We start from the raw sequence: 17,448 nt of genomic DNA on the forward strand, positions 1-17,448 counted from the left end.
AGACTATCCCACATGATTTTTAATAGTATTGGACAGTTCCATAAGCCACATATCTTAGCTTTTGATCTCTCTGATTAACTTGTCTGCAAGAGTCACTCTAATTATCCAAGACTGATAATTGGCATTCAAAAAGGTAGCAGAATGCACCTGCCACTCTGACCACTGCCGACCTTCACCATGAATTAACTGAAAAATCCATGTCAGGCAGCTAATTGAACGAAACCGTGGACTTGTAAGTGGTAATGGTTATGATTAGTGTGTAACATACCACATAACGGTAATGATGTAATCTGGGTCTCCATAGACCTCATATTGAAGTCTAAAGAGTCAGATTCGAAATGAAAAGGAGAATAAAATAGGAAGATTTTAAATGGACAGACAGAGCTCCCTTCCTCCTGTCTCCAAAAAAAGAAACATTCAATTGGATTTGAAAGGTTGATGTGTGTTATGCTGCATCCTTGTACTTGATAGCTCGTTAAGGTAGATAGGCCTGTCAGCAGTCCTTTCATTTAGGCCCGAGGAGTTATTCTTCATTTGCAGCAGGGAGTGAGGAGTCAAATTGGAACTGCTGACTGCTGCCTTTCTTAGCAGCCAGTGAATCGCACGTTTCAATGAGGTACATGCTGAGCATGGCATGCGTATGTGGAGTGGCTTACCAGTTACTTTTTTTGTTGCATGTTTTCAGAGCCATTACAGTAATGAGATTAGTGATGCACAAGCTGATCATGCTTTCTTTACACATTACACTTTGTATACAAGTGACAAATATGAAGTGAGCAGCCAGAAAATGTCATTTGGTGAGGAAGCATGATGTGTGGGTGTTCTGGCTAAGCACACACTGTGTGCAGGATGGAAGAGCTTTTGTGGACTAGATGAATCCTGCTGGGCTCTCAGCCCCAGTGCTCTCAGATAGAAAAGAAAGCTTGTCCTGTGTGAAATTCGCTCCTGACTCCAGAGCCTATCCCATGCTTGTTAGAATATATGACACCTTGTAAACATCCCCAGCAAGACATGTTGCTGAACCTCCAAATGAGAAAAATGAAGCCTTTAATAGCAAATGTATCAGCCCAGTGACCAGCTTACTCATGAGCAGAAATTGAACATGTGTCCAGAAATGCAAAGTGAGGTTTCAGAATGTGCTATCAGTCCAGGATATTCTAAATGCAGTTGGTGCTTGTGATTCAACCGTATCTTGTGGTGTGTAAATGGGTTGCACTTCTGGTATTCCTTTCTATAGATTCATATATTGACTGTGTAAATGATACTTGAAGTTAATGGTGACTAGGAAACTGCTTAATTGAACTCAAGAGCAGATCTGAGAAATGGCACGGGTCTACCAACAGAGCTATTAGAATGGCCACAGATTTGCATCACAGATGCTACATTAACCTTGCAAGTGCATCAACTAATTCCATAAAGCCTGGTGTGTTTATACTGTATCCTGTCAGTAGGTTTGCAAGCTGTCTGCAATAAAACTGAAGTCATGGTATGGGACTATTAGGGGTGCAGCATATGTCTACTATGTGTAACCAGCATGAAAGGTAGATGGAATGTTCTTTTTCTTTGGTAGATACAAAAGTCAGGCTAAGAAATATTTTCAGTTTGAGTAGAGATACTGATGAACAAGGAAATTCAAGGTCCTGAATTAGAGGATTAGGAATATGCATAATAAGCAAAAATTGGAAAAGAACATTATGATTAAGGAAAATATTGTGAGATCAATAGTAATCTCATTAATTCACAATGCTGAGCTTTGTTTTTAATGTATGAGTTTGGACTCACATTCAGTGTTTTTGAATTTAATAACTGGCAGCCAACTCAAACTACAGATTTATCCAGTATCTGGAATTTAAAAAAAAAAAGAAAGAAAAGAAAAGGTCATGGCCTGAAAATCATTTTAAAATATTTCCTGAAAATAACTTCCTGGAATTTATACTTGGTATTGTAATTATTGATTCCAACCCAATGAACTGAGCAGATTTTTAAAATAAGAGCTTTCTCTATTTCCTCAATTAGGGTATTAGGATAAGGTTTACATGGCGAATTGTATGTATACAAATTTCTAGCACAGTGTTTTTTAAATTATTTATTACTCATTTGATCAAAAATACTGAGAAATAAGATTTTGCCACAAAAAATAAATATCTTATCAATATTTTCTAAAATTTTAAAATCAGAATTTATGGGAGTGTCCTCAAATATTATTTACACTGATTTTACTAACTGTATTTTTTCGGTATTCTGAACTCATACAATATATCTCTATACTCTGGCATATGCATATATACATATATAAAAATATACATGTATATGTAATGTCAGGCTTTAAGATAAAGTTGTAGACAACAAATGCAAATAAAAATTGAATAAATATTGTAACCTAATATTTCCAAATACTATTAAGTTTGGAATTATAGTAGATAATTTCTGTTTTTCTATTTTTACCTAAGATCAGCAGCAAGTAGGCGTAGCCACATTTTTTTTTGGTTTTGAATAATAAAATGAAACATCTATTGTTTTAATCACTAAGGAGATGATCATTTTGACTGGTTTCTTTAACGAATATACAGCATTTAAAGAGAAATCATAGGACAGTAAATTTCGCCATCTTTACTCCATAAGAAGTTATTCAAAGCTTTAAAATGTTTGCAATATTATAGATCAATATAAAATATACTGACTTAAATGTTTAGCCAGAAAATATCATGTTAACTCTCTTGTGGCTCTAGATATTTTCAATCATCTTTCAAACTCATGGGTCACAAATGCAGTTTTAAAATTGCCAAACCATATTTACTGTTGCATTTGACACATAAAATTGAGCATCCTTTTAAGCTCCAACTATCATAACACACCTAAATAAAGTCAATATATATTTAAATCTGAAATGTAATCCAATTATTAATTCTGCTGTACCTAACAATTTCAGAAACCTACATTTGCACCCTGGGATAATATTCACACTAGTTGACCTGCAATGTATCTTATATAGAATAGTACATTAAGAATGAAAGAATTGTCATCTATGCATTCTAGTTTGCTTATTTCTCAGTAATATGTTACATTATTAACAGTTTTGAGGAAGGGGAAGAATGCACATATAAAAGCTCATAAGAAAACATTTTTAAGATGGGCAGGGGAGGGAGTAGGAAGCATTAAAAATCCAAAAGAATTTTTAAAATAAAGCATTGAATTATAAAGTTTGTATAACTTCAAACCATCTATGTTAACGCAGAAAGAAATCCAATTTTTTAAAGGTATGGCTACAATCAGTATTAAATCTAATAGGGGTAAAAAAACAGTAAATACCACAAAATTTGAAAACATCCACATACAATACACATATCTTCTTATACCAACTCTATTTCCCTCAGCAGTTTAATCAAATTTAAGATCCATCAAGAGAATAATTGATTTTATGTTAAAGTTTAAGGATGAAGAGCAAAACCACCTCTTTTGTAAAGATTGCTTCAAGGAACACACTTTATTTCTGAAAAATTGATAGAAGCAACTGGTATAACGTAATATTTCCAAGAGTAAAAATGCCCACCATATTTGGAATGATTTTTAAAGTCATATTGGAACTTTAGGAATATACTTCCATAAAGTGGATAGAATTTTTTTTTTAATTCCCTATGATTTATAAGCTTGAAAGCTTTTAAAAAAGGTTAATGAGTAAAAAATAATTTTTGTTCCTAATTAGCAAAATTTTTGTATACTCATAGGTGTTTGTATTATTAATTTTTGTTAGCATTTCATGCACTAAGAATGAAAACATCAGACATTCCTCAGAACATATTAATGTAAAACATTAAGAAGCATAAGGAAGTCATAGAAAAGAATCCACTTAAGTTATCACCATGCACCTAATCAAAAAAACAAGGAACTACAATCACATCATAGAGCCTGGTTGATCACAGTCACATCTGCATGGGGGCAAGAGTGGCACTGATGTATTTTAGTGACCAAATGATTAGATGAGACAAATCTGGGCTGTGTCAAATTTAGTTCCATTTCAGATTATTCATGACAAAGTCAGTGATGCTAATAAAAGATTGTCCACAGACAGGCTCAGTATCTACTACAGCATTACTGCTTTATAGTTATAATCAATTTAACTCAAATTGCATGCATAAATTAGGGGCTTAAAAAAAACACCACAAAAGTAAAATATAATTATAGTTTTGAAGTGGATAGGTATTAAATTCAAAAAACCACAAGTCAAGTATTTGCACCTTAAATTTTTGATTTGAAGAAACTGGAAATTTCATGGGAAATATTATTAGTTTAATAAACTTTAAAGTTCTTAAGTATCTTAATAAATTTTGGCAGTCTATGTCTACTTGAAACCAAGGAAACTATATATTCATTAAAGAAACCAGTCAAATTGATCATCTCCTTAGCGATTAAAACAATAGATGTTTCATTTTATTATTCAAAACCAAAAAAACAATGTGGCTACACCTACTTGCTGCTGATCTTAGCTAAAAATAGAAAAAATGTTTAGGCAATTGCCTATATATTGGAAATACCTAAATTTCTGACAAGAATAATCAGTTTTTATTTCTAAACATAATGTTATTAAAATATACTAAAATTATATTTTCTATATTTTGTCAACAAATTAAAATCTGTTTAAACTACATTAAGCAAATTGGAAAAAACTCTACAATCTCTGTCCTTTTGATGGCAACTTGCTTTTTAAAGTTTTTTGGGTTTTTTTAAGAATGTATTAGACGGGATTTTAGACTCCTTAACTAAGACTTCTTGTTGATTCAAGTAATTTTACATTGTCTGAATTTAGCTATATGTTGCCAATATTTTCATTTAATCTCATATGTATTTTATATTCACAAATTTTTACTTTTCTGAGAATATACAACTATGCTGTTAAGAGTTTCTAGGAAAATTATCAGTTAATTGCAATTAGACTGTGTATATTTAAAGTTTGATGTGTGACTATAAAAAAGAGAGAATCCTTTTTTTATTGCTACTAAAGTATAAGTATATAGAATTGTTACATATGATTAGTCTAAATTATTGATGTAAAATACATTCATCTAATTTGCTGACCTATTTGTTGTCTTTGCTTTTGATTGTTGTTAATGTAGCCTACAAAGCCACTTTATGGTTAAAAAGAAAAAAAACTTTCCTGTAAACTTTACTCATTGCTTATCTCAAGGGGTCTCTACCCAAACCAGCAAAGCTTCTCCTTTTGGTTTTCTGAATGCAGTATGTGTACTACCATTCAATCCACAAGTTCAGAAAAACTACTACTTCGTATATTTAATCAAGGTGCCTAAAACTGAAAAGGTGATTTCATTTGTACTATCCTCAGCTCTTTTGGGTTTGGGCCATAGAGTTCAAATTAGTTTTTCATAGCAAAACTGTAAAATAGGTCTCTCTTCCTGCTCACCATCTAACTAATTCCCTGGCTTAAATCTTCAGCATGCTATTGAGGTAAACACGATGTGTGATTCTTAAATACTTATATGGATGTTAACAAAAATGAAAGAGTACATTGCTCCAAAGAGAGGGGAGGGAAGAGAAAGAAAAAGAACCTTCTCTATAATGCTGCTAGCCAGGCTTTATCTTTATGACACTGACGATAATCCCGTGTGTAATTAACTGTGGAGTGGTTATGCATGCAGCATGCAGCCCATGACAAGCCTCATAGAAAATACATCAGTATTAGCCACAGGTGAATTCGTTTAGAAAGATTAATGACTGCACCTGAATTTTAATGTCTGAAAAGGGATGGAACACTGAATCCTTAATTAAAAAGTTGAATGACTGGTATGGTTTGTTTAACATCACAGATTTCAACGAGAGGGTTTTGTATTCAAATGAAGTATGCAAAAGGAAACTTTCCTTAGAAAATGGTGAAGTAGGGGTGAAGAGCAAAAATGTTTTATGTGCTTTACTTTATGTAAATCGATACATGGATCAGTTGCTTTGATATGGATCAAATGTGGTATAATTATGGCTCTTTTCTGTTTACAGTGAACGTGAAGCAAAGAATTCTTATAGAATATGAGTCAGAATTACCCTCGAACCAAGAGAAAGTCAGAGTAGGGGAGCAGTAAAACTGACTTGTGATCTTATTCTTTCCTTAATGGGAAGCAGTTTCTTCTTCATTATTATTTTACAAAGTTTTTTAATGAGCAGAAAGTAACCTTGAAAAACAACTTGGCAATGCCATTCCCAGAAGAGTTTGACTCTGCTTTGCAAACTCTTTTACTGTGTGTTAAAGCTTGTCACAGACAGAAGATTTTTCAATGACAATTTTAATCTCCTTTTTTTAGGACTTAGAGGGGGATAAGGGGAAAAATGACTTGGGCATGCTTCTATCTAGAAGAGGAGGAAACAACTCAGATTAATCATCTGTCCTTGGGGTAAGAATAGCTAAAAGCAGATGTCTTAAGCAAAAATGACTTAAAATATTTCTTTGGCCACCTTGTTTACAATTTTTAATTTTTTTTTATTATTTTTCTATTCATCACAGAAACAATTCATATATTCTGGACCCTTAACAAAATTTCATTTGGCAAAAAAAAAAAAAAAAAAAAGGAAGGGAAAGGAAAAACATACAAGGAATAAGACGGACATAATATCATTGATGTATGCAGATACTATTGACATATTTTGTGTAAATGGATATTCAAATTACTTTTTTTCCTTAAAAAAACCATTTAGTCTTTATTGTCATGATGTGGGATTCTTAAAAAATGAAATCTGGAATGTAGCTGGTAGTGTTGTACTAAGCATAGTTCATATACAACTGTCTGCAATTTGTTTGTTCTTTGCCTTGAAACAGGAATTCCACTGCAACTTTAGTTTAGAAGAAATCACACCACATGTAAAATTCCTTTGCCTTTTTATTTTCTAGGTCAGAATGCTGCTCACATCCATGGTAAAGTAGATTTTGATGCTCCTTAGCTTCACACATTGCCTGCTGTACCACTTTTTCTGCCAAGTAAAAGCATGGCTTTTAGTTCTGTCCGCTTTCCAAGGGAACACATTTTTAATGAAATGTCATTTAGGAGTATTTGTTACTTCCTGTAAAAGCTCCTTTCATAGTTTTGTGTGTGTGTGAAGGGAAAAAAAAATCAGCCTCTTAAAACGTTGTAGTTGTAACTGTTCCCAGTACTCAGAACACCAGTGGAGGGGGGAGAAAACCCTCCAGGTCTCACAGACGTATCAGATGTTTTTAATAATGAACTGGAAAAGCGTGTGTTCTGTGTACTGCGAGTGTCTCTGAGATGTATTATTAAGCAAGTTTATCACTGCTGATTTCCATCAGTTATAATTACCTATGCCGTAGTGCTAGACAAAGTTATTGGCACATGGACAGTAAATATTTTTCAGGGATACGATTTAGTTTTTAAGTAAACATTGACATCTTAGCATTAAGCCAAAACTGAAATGTAAAGAAATGCTAATGCTTTGGCAACTCTGGTCCGCTGCATTCAGTTAATCCATTAGAAGTCAATCTGTAGGATAAGATTTGAGGGGGCTTAAGGACCAGTATTGTTAATACCAGTTAAAATAATTTACAATGGTATCCATTAAACCTGTCAGCAAAGTGTTGACAGACAAAAATAGGGCTCAGTCCGGATCCACCCAGAACTGTTCACATGAAATGTTATTTCATAATGACTTATGTAATTTTAGTAAATAAATGTCTGGAAGTTCAGTATTAAAGCTTTCTCCCAGTTATGTACTTAAATCTTTTTCCAAACTTACTTAAATCTTCATCACGAAGCGTAGTTTCAATGGGTTCATAAGCATTGCTGGAAGAGTTCTTGTAATTTTCTGATACTTCGGGAGGCCATGTTCATTCTCACATCCATTATATCAGAAAGAATAAGAAAATTTCAAACTTAAAAAAATAGAAACAAAAGACTAAAACCGAAAAAAATGTTAAAAGTGCCTTTTAAATGGTGTATTGCCTTTCATTTAAAACAATCATTGAGTGATTGTTAAAGCAAAAAATATTTAAAGAAAAACGGGTGTTATTTACTGAGAGACTATTTGGACCATAATGTGAAACAGGATTAAAACTTACATTCAAAAGTAGTCCTTTGTAATAGATAAATATACATATATACATCCATATCCTAAATTCAGCAGGTCCTGATAACTCTGAAAGGTAGAACACAACTCTCATAATGCATAGTAAATTCTCACATCTTTGGCATCTTACTCTATTTATAAACATGCCACATGTAGTGCCTTAGTAGATAGAATTTGAATCACTTTCCTTGCTGAAAGAAGGAATAATATGGTTTGCATATTATCAAGGTGAGTTTATCTCCCCCCTCTCTCTCCAAAGCACAATACTATTTTTGACAGTGCAACGTAATATATACAGTACTTCTGAACATAGTTTAGAGGTCTTGTAATATTTATACTCAGAAAATACATCTATATATTTTGATGAAATAATTTAAACATATATTTATATATGAATGTACAACCCATATACTTAGTTATTTTTTAGAAATACAATATAAATACAGCAAGTTGTCACTTCAACTCTATCTGAAAAACAAGAATGGCACTAGGAAGCCAGTAATATTTATTGATTATTTATTATGTGCCAGTCACTATATTAGAAGTTTTAAATCTTTATCTCATTTCCACCTGAAAATGCGTTTGTGATGCATATTGAATAAGCCCCATTTTGCAAATAAGAAATCTGAGGTTTAATGGCCATTTGGGAACTGCTATGCTGAACAAAGATCTCAAAATAATTTTTTTTTTTTAAGTTGCCATTTCTCTGCACACTCTATTTAATCACCTATCATTGGTTAAATGAAGAGCTATTAAGTCTTCACTCTAGAATTCTAGGCGGTTTTCCTGAAATTCGTTTGGAGATTTGTTATGCAACTTGTATACAAACTTGTGGCAGAGGATTCATACATAAGCAATTGTAGAAAACTGTAACTGCTCTCTGTCCCTGACTGTGATAGAACTGAATGTAAAGTTTGTGAGCACTTACAAGCCACCCTTTCAGGGCTGAACCAGGAAGATTATAGCAGGTGTTGGCAACGTTTATAGAAACAAAACTGGACAGTAATTAATCAATAAGCACCTATTTATTTAAGAACACATATGAAGTTTTTCTGTTTGCTTGGTTTTGGTTTGGGGCTGCTTTAAGCAGACAGGACAGGGATTTCACTTTCTGTCAAGCTTTCATTCTGTTTCATTCCAAGCCTCTTTTTCATTCCAAGTCTGCGGTCCTCAGAGAATCAGGAAAAAATAGAAATGACAGTTTTCTTCTTGTGGAAGAATTCCTTTTCACTACATAGTTTGCATGTCTGTAAATGGAAGTCATTTGGAGATTCGAGAATAAAAAGGATTCATTTTGTTTTACATTTAAAAAGCTACAATATTGTAAAATTTAATGGTAGAATCTCAGTAGAGGGTATGTGGGTGTTTATTGTGCAATACTTTCAACTTTTCTGTAAGTTTGAAAATTTTCATAATAACATTTTGTTTTGAGAGGCTTTAAATACAATTAAGTGTGGTTTACTGATTACACGTCAAATTACTAACAATGTTTATTGGTGTGAATTATAAGGAATTATAAGGCACTGTCACCTCCTCTGAATTGTTTCTGTTTTATACAAAAGCTTGTGTTGTCTGATAAAAAAATTATTTCCATTTTATATGTAAAAGATTTGTAAAAAAGTTTATCAGTGAAACAGAAAATAAATCACTGTACTGCTCTGAAATTCTGTATCATTTTGATGGAGAATGAAAAGGAAAATGATGCCACTCCTATTGTAGAAGTTCTTTCTCCCCCTATGTTGTCCTAGAGAAATTACTTTTTAAATTTCATTAGGATCCAGATAATAGAAAGGGCAAAGAACAATCACAAACAGGTTATGTTGACACTATTATGTGCAGGACATTGTTGAAAACATGTGTGTGTGTGTGTGTGTGTGTGTGTATAAAACTTTTACTGTCTTCAAATTGCAGATGATCTAGTAAGAGAGACAAAAGTAACGTAATTTTTTTTTAAAAAAGGCAATTTAAAACCAAATGCTTACTAAACAAAAATTGAAAGAAGGAGACTCAAGTAGAGTGATCAGGCAAAATTAATGTATTTAAAGAAAACTACAGGGAAGAGTTTGGGAATTGAAAAATCCTCAAAAGTATTTCAACAATTAGATTAGTTGTAACCAATATTAAGATATATATATTTTTTAGGTTTCTTTTTATTTTTTTAATTTAATTTATATGAAGGGATGGGAGGTTGTGAGGAGGGGTGCTCAGTTTCCTTATTTGTTTTTGTTGAGACAGAGTCTCACTCTGCCGCCCTGGGTAGAGTGCAGTAACGCCATCATAGCTCGCTGCAACCTCCAATGCCCAAGAAGGCTCAAGGTCCTGCTGCCTCAGCCTCCTCCTGCCTACAGGCAGGCTGGTGCCACAACGCCCAGCTGGGTTCTTTTTTTTTTTCATTTTCTCTTCTTTTTCCTTTTCTTTTCCTCTCCTCTTCTCTTCTCTCCTCTCCTCTTCTCTTCTCTTCTCTTCTCTTCTCTTCTCTTCTCTTCTCTTCTCTTCTCTTCTCTTCCTTTTCTTTTCTGTGGAGATGGGGGGTCTCACTCTTGCTCAGGCTAGTCTTGAACTCCTGAGCTTAAGCAATCCTCCTCAGCCTCCTAGAGTGCTAGGATTACAGGTGTGAGCCACCGGGCCAGCCTAGGGTTTGTTTGTTTTTTTAAATGAGATAATACAGTCATGTGCTACATAACGTCATTTCAATCAAAGGATTGCAGTGGTTCCATAAAACTACAATACCAATTTTTTACTGTACCTTTTCTGTCTAGGTACACAAATACCATTGTGTTACAATTGCTTTACAGTATTCAGCACAGTAACATACTGCACAGGTTTGTAACCTAGAAGCAATACCATCTAGCTTTGTGTAAGTACACTCTATGGTGTTTGCACAACAATGAAAGCACATAATGGCGCATTTCTCAGAATATAACCCTGTCTTTAGGTGATACATGACTATACACACACACACACACACACACACACACACAGATACACACACACACTGTATAAGTGATTTTGAATCCCTTTTATAAAAACAGCATGAGAACTTACACATCTTAATTATTTTACAAGCTCTGACTTTTAATTGCTGCCTGGAATTCATATTTTATTTTCTCAATCTTGTCTTTGTGAACAGTCATATTTAATGGTCAGCATTTAAATGGTGTTCCAAATAATGTTAATAAATATTATTATATTGAATATTTTGATATAGCCACATGCATCATTCTTTTCATTAATTGTTGGTTCTTCCTTTGCTTTTATCTTTGAGGTCTGGGAAATGGATGACTTTTATATCATAGATGAGGCATAGCAACAGGTGCTCTGATTTAAGGAAAAATCACATATGAAAATCAATTTCTACAAGAGATAAAACTGTGAACAAATCTTTCATTTCATATGACTGGTTTCCCACAACAGCTCTAACTACAGATGTGCTTAAAGTATACTTCTAGTTTTAACATTTGAATTTTATATGCCTTAGTGCACTAATTTGTGTTATTAAGTATGAGTTTATTCCACTATAAATTTAGATACATTTTCTAAAGGAAAAATTAATTAACATAAAAACTGTGTACTTTTGAGTATTTTTAAATGGATTTTATTAATAAGCTACAGTGTATTCTACATTAACATTATGTTGAAAACTATTTTAATAGTTTTCACAATAGCATCCACAAGCAAGACTGTTTGTATCCAGCATATTAGAAATTCAGATGTTAAGGGTTTATTGAAAAATAAATTATTCTTCTAAATGCAAAGATTAAGTATTTCCAGGGTGACAATGCCGTACTGCTGCGGTGCTTTCTCTGGTAGGGTCAGTGTTCTATTTCCTTTAAAGATTTAATATTTTTCCAAATGTGGCTGGATGAAAACGCTGAAGTTCAGCACTTCCTGCGGAGCCATTTGTCACTTACCTACATTTACTGTGTTTACTGTCCTCTGTGTATTGCCAAACTTCACTTTTAATAGGAGAAAATGGGCCTTAAAAGGGAAGGAGTATTTTACTGCTGAGCGAGAAACTATTTGTATTCCTCTTTCAAAACCCGCCTCAGGAGCATGTAGAATGTTTCTTGACCAAAGGAGATGATATGAATATTCATGTGTTTTATGAATCACAGAGTAGAAGCCGTATGGTTTTCTCATTTATCAATTACCGGTTTAGGATTATCCAGCCAAAGAGTCGAACTGATTAACAACGCTTTTTGTTTGCTCGGTGTTGAGGTGAAACAGCCCAGTGACAACTGTATTATTTCTTGCCTCTTCAGCTGTCCACACTTGTGCAATAAGCTTAACATCCTGTCAGGTTTCATCATGTATCCTCTTTATTGCCACGTTGTGAGAGTTTGTAGAGTTGTAAATCAGAATGACTTTTTCAAGTATAATTTCTTGTTGTGGAAAAGACCCCATGGTTACTACGCCTAACAAGCATGGCTAATCATGCCCGTCATAAGTGATCTCAGGTATGCGTGGCATCTGACTGGAAAATTAAAGTTTTAAAAGTTAATGCCACAAGCAGTTGAGAGTAGCAGCTGCAGTGAGAACCTGACTGTTGTTGCAAAGAAGTTGGAATAAATCACGCAGACTCACCTTGATTGCCTGAGTTAGCATATTTATTTTGATTTTGTTCTGCATTTGGTGTTGTGGTTCTTTCTTGTTTCCTCTAACCGCCTATCTTAATTCCTGTTTCAAATGGCACTAGGAGATTTATTCTGGGACTATTACTACTGTTACTGATATTAAAAAAAAAGAAAAAGAAAAAGAAAGAAAGAAAGCAAAGAGGGAATCCTTTTGTGGTTTAAGAACTCTGCTTTGCAGAAATTCTAAATTCTAAACTGTCTTTTAAAAGGGGGGGAAGTAATAAAAGAAGATCTCTTTCTCTTTCTCTCTCTCCCCCCCTTTCTCTCTCTCTCAGTTTTTCACCTCCCACTCCCTCTTCCAGCTCCCGTTGCCCCTTCCCTCGTGTTTACTTTCATTAGTATGCGATGGAACGTTTTAATGGGATAGTGTGAAAATAAGCAAAGCCTGAAAGGGCTTTCTTAAGTATATTTTCACTTTAAATGCGGAAGTAGTGATCTTTTTCAAGGGAACAATGAACCTGCTCATCTGCTATTTAGCAGCTTAGATTTAGTTCCAAACTTTTCTTTTTAGGCTGTTGCAGACTGATTCCCCCTTTATCCCTGTTTCTGTTTCTTTGTGATTTAGTTTGCTGTCTTTGACTGAGGTCATCTATTTCAGTTGTGTGTATATAAACATCCCCATGCTTTGTTCCTTTCTTCGGTGATGGGCAGCCAGATTCCAGTCCACAGAATGCTGCGTTCCCTTTTATCGTGAATATAAGGAAGGATATCAAGCCACCCCTACAATCTGCCAAGTATCTCAGTATGGTCTGAAGTCACTGTCATTTAGTTCTTTCTTCACTGAATTCAACTTTTACTACTAACCTATTTGGAAAAGAGCCAGAGAGGAGAGAAAGAGGGATTGCCCTGTACTTTAGCTGTGTGAAACTAACACCTCTGTTCCAATGTGGGAGAATCTAATTTTCTCTGACTCTCAGACTACATAAGAGGGAAGTTAGCACCTTCTATCACTTAGAAATCCTCAAACTGCTGTTGTTGACAGAGTTTCTGAGTGATTTAATCATTTACTCTACAAAACAAAACGGATTTTAAAAATCTACTTATTTTAAGTGGGTGTAAAAAAAGTCTATAGTTTGGGAAAACAAATAAAATTTTCTGTGCAGTATGGGGAAATTCATTTGCCACATAGAACTCTATCACTTCAAGACAGACTGTGTCAGTGCTTTTACATTTCTTCTCTCACATCCAAGCCTATCATTCCATGCAGAGTACAAGGCTTTGGCTGTCAGAGCCTGAAAATTCTGTTTGTGAAACAATGAACAGTGTCAAATTCTTTGTTCAACATTCTGAACACCAAGTTCCATATTGTGGATTCTGTTTTTCTGGTTTCTAAATCCCAAGTAGTTGCATACAATATACATGTGAAATGGAGATTAGAAAGATTCTGTCTGCATTAAGTTCTTATTCTTTCTAAAGTATGTGCTTTTTTTGGTGAGTGTGCCTCAGGTTCTATCCATGCTTATTTTTTTTCTGATGAGTGAGTTAGACTGTTTGATTATTCTTTACTAAAATAATTTTAAAGACACATGAATAGATAAATGAATGTGTAAGAAAGAAAAATAACCGATTTTGTATCTTTGACATTAAGGGTTTTTTCAATAAAATTGATCTCTTATTCTATTTTCCTCATTTTTCATACACTTTTCTGTTCATTTCCTTTCCATATTACTGTTCATATATAAGAATATCACCAGCAAGGATCCTATATTTCTACATTGCCATCTTTTTATTAATAATTAAAAATCTTGCTAATTCCATTCACTAGCTTAGCTGCTTAGGCTAAAAATAATGTACAAAGTATCATGTCCTTACAATTTTCTGCATAGTGATTGCAACTTCAGAGAAGCTCCATTAAGCAAACAACGACGGAAAAATTTGGCGTAAGATTTTTAAATTCACTAAGTGATAAGTGTGCAATCTTAAACAGGCAAGTGATGCAAATATCAAATCAACCTGAAGCATGAAACCACATCTGTAAAAATAATGCAAAGACATCTCTATTTGTATAAATGGATCATTTAAACATAGACTTTGTATTTCCTAGAGCTGTTTTAGGTTCACAGCAAAATTGAGCAGAAAGTACAAAGAGTCCCATATACCTCACTATCCCCCCAACTCTACTCACGCAGCCTCCCCCATTATTAACATCCTATATCTTTTTTAAAATTTACATTTTTGTTAGTGAAAAGAGACAACCCTCATGTGCTGAATCCTTTGACATTCCAGGTCCAAAATCACATTTTTAGTCCAGTTTCAAGTCTTGCTGGGGTGTGTTATTTTAAGAGACAAGTGGTCCTTTCAGAGCTGCTAAATACATAATACCAGATGAGTTACTGAAGACATACTGTGTTCAGTGTATATCACAGGAGGGATGCTAAAAGTAACAACTTGGAAAAGGTGTCAGTAGAACCCCTAGTTGGTTTGTAGATGTAAATTGGCAACTGCCTCGCCAGAAACCATCAGTGGGGATGCAGTGCAGCATCACTGGGACTGTTCCTCCTTCTGCTATTGGCAGTAGCTTCCACTTGGGAGTGGACAACATTCCAGATGTAATCAGTCAACATTCAAGCCCTGCTTCCTCAATCTGCGTCCTAGTGAGACTATTAAAATTGAAGCTCTACAGAGAAATTAAAATAGAATGTGTCATATTATCTTACAAAGAAAGAAACTAATTTTTGAGCCAAACAAATCCCAATATTCTAGAACCACAGAATAAAGAGAAGAGATTTAGTGGCAGAATAAACCATCTAAAAAAGATGCTAATTAGGAATAATGCATAGCCTGGGCTTTTTCAGGATATCATAAGATTGTAAACATGCTTAGTCCATAAAGTCAAATGGTGAAATATTTTTTCTAATAGCAATTCCAGTCTGAATACCAATTCTGAGTAGTAAATGCAGTGTGCTGCAAGCATTAGCTAAGCCCATGAATCAGTAAGATATCTATGCTGTGTAGCCATCCAGCTCTTGAGTATTAAATAAAAAAAGCCTTAAAAAAAAACCCAGGTTCCACAAGCTTTCATTGTATTGGAGACAGATGTATTTTTTTTAATGAATCAGGACTATGGGTATTGATTCTATCAAAGAGTTCTGGGAACATTAACAGAAAAGAGATTTCTCATGACATCATGTCCCTCAACATAATGTGTATGTATAATCCACGTGGGCCATGTATATTTTATAAAAGTATTGATGAGCAAAGGGATCTCTTTAAGCCTTTACTCATTAAATGATGTTTCTCTACCATCCTCTTATCTGGTGGCTCTGAGGCTTTTCTAAGTGGTAGCTAGTTGTGTATCTACTCTGCCTTTCCACAAGCATCTTCTCTGCTTCAAGAACTGTCCTAAAACCAGTTCTTACTGTGATTTCCTCAGATGCTTTTGCCCCATTCCCCATTCCATCCTACCCTAGTCCTACACAATATTTACAAATAATTGTTCTATAAGAGTCAATTAAGTATTCACAGGACTCCTACTTTGCAGGAAAATTGGCAGAGAAATAGAAAAGCTGATGCCATCATAAAATTATAACACTTCAGAATGGAGTTGTCAATTTCAAGGCCAAAAATATATGACCAAAAATAAGTTGTTATTTTTACTTCATGACACTACTTTATCGTTGCTCAATATTTATTGAGTGCCAGTGGTATTTAAGTCATTTATTAAAACAATAACTTGTTTCTATCCATTTTTATCTTAATCTTTTTTAAAATTTTGGATAAGCAAGATCATTTGTGTCAATCCTAACACACACAAAATACTCTGTTAATGTTTATTTGCCATAGGAACGAATGAGAGAAAGGTTTGCAGTTGACATTTGTGGTTTTCTTTTCACAAATAAAGTATTTAATGAAATAAGTATGGAGCAGCATTATCAAATCCATATGTATAATTACAACATCTTTGGGTGTTACTATTTCTTTAAGCATTAAATGCATTTTTTTCCCTCCAGTGTTTACAAAACAGTAACAGGGCTTTTATCTTGGCATAATGCTGTCAAACAATAAAAGACTGTGGATAAGAAAAGAGGAGCCTTCTCCCCACCCCCAGTGTTACTTTGACAGAAGAAGGGATCGGTGGTTTCAATCTGTGCTACTCAGTTGAAGGCAGACAGTTACTTAGGGTTCATTACATGTGGTTTGAACGGCTAAGAATAGATATGTTCAAAGCATAGATATCAATGTCTTAAAAGCCACTCATGGGATAGACAACAGCTTCTTCTTTAAGCCACTTAATTTTTTGTCTGGAAATTAATATTTCATTATTCCTTGGAGCACTTGACATGGTCTTTATGGTTTGAAGATATACAGCAACCACAATACAAGCTAATATTAAGCTAATATCAAACCCCATAGAGAGAAGGTGCTGGAACTAAATGCTTTAGCACATGACTGAAGTAATTAACTGTGGTAGACGGATTTAATGCTATAATGGTTTATTTTAACCAAGGACAAAGGTAGGGAGGGGCAGGGCAGGAGAACGAATGGATACAGTGGGAAAGTTAAAAATTAAATAAATAAATGCCACTGTTGTCTGTGTCAGAAACAGTGGCTCCCTGCTACTTTCTGAACTATCATGTTCAAAGTTGTTGATTTAGGCTCCTGCTGGTAAACATGCTTTTTTATAACCTCAACTCATCCATATTTCACACAAGAGACTTCATAAAAGAGACAGATTTATAATTTTCTGTCACTGAATTCAAGATTACCAATTATTTCTTTATTGAAATTTTTGCATCCT

The sequence above is a fragment of the Eulemur rufifrons genome, chromosome 8, assembly GCF_041146395.1.
Source record: "Eulemur rufifrons isolate Redbay chromosome 8, OSU_ERuf_1, whole genome shotgun sequence".
Lineage (NCBI taxonomy): Eukaryota > Metazoa > Chordata > Mammalia > Primates > Lemuridae > Eulemur > Eulemur rufifrons.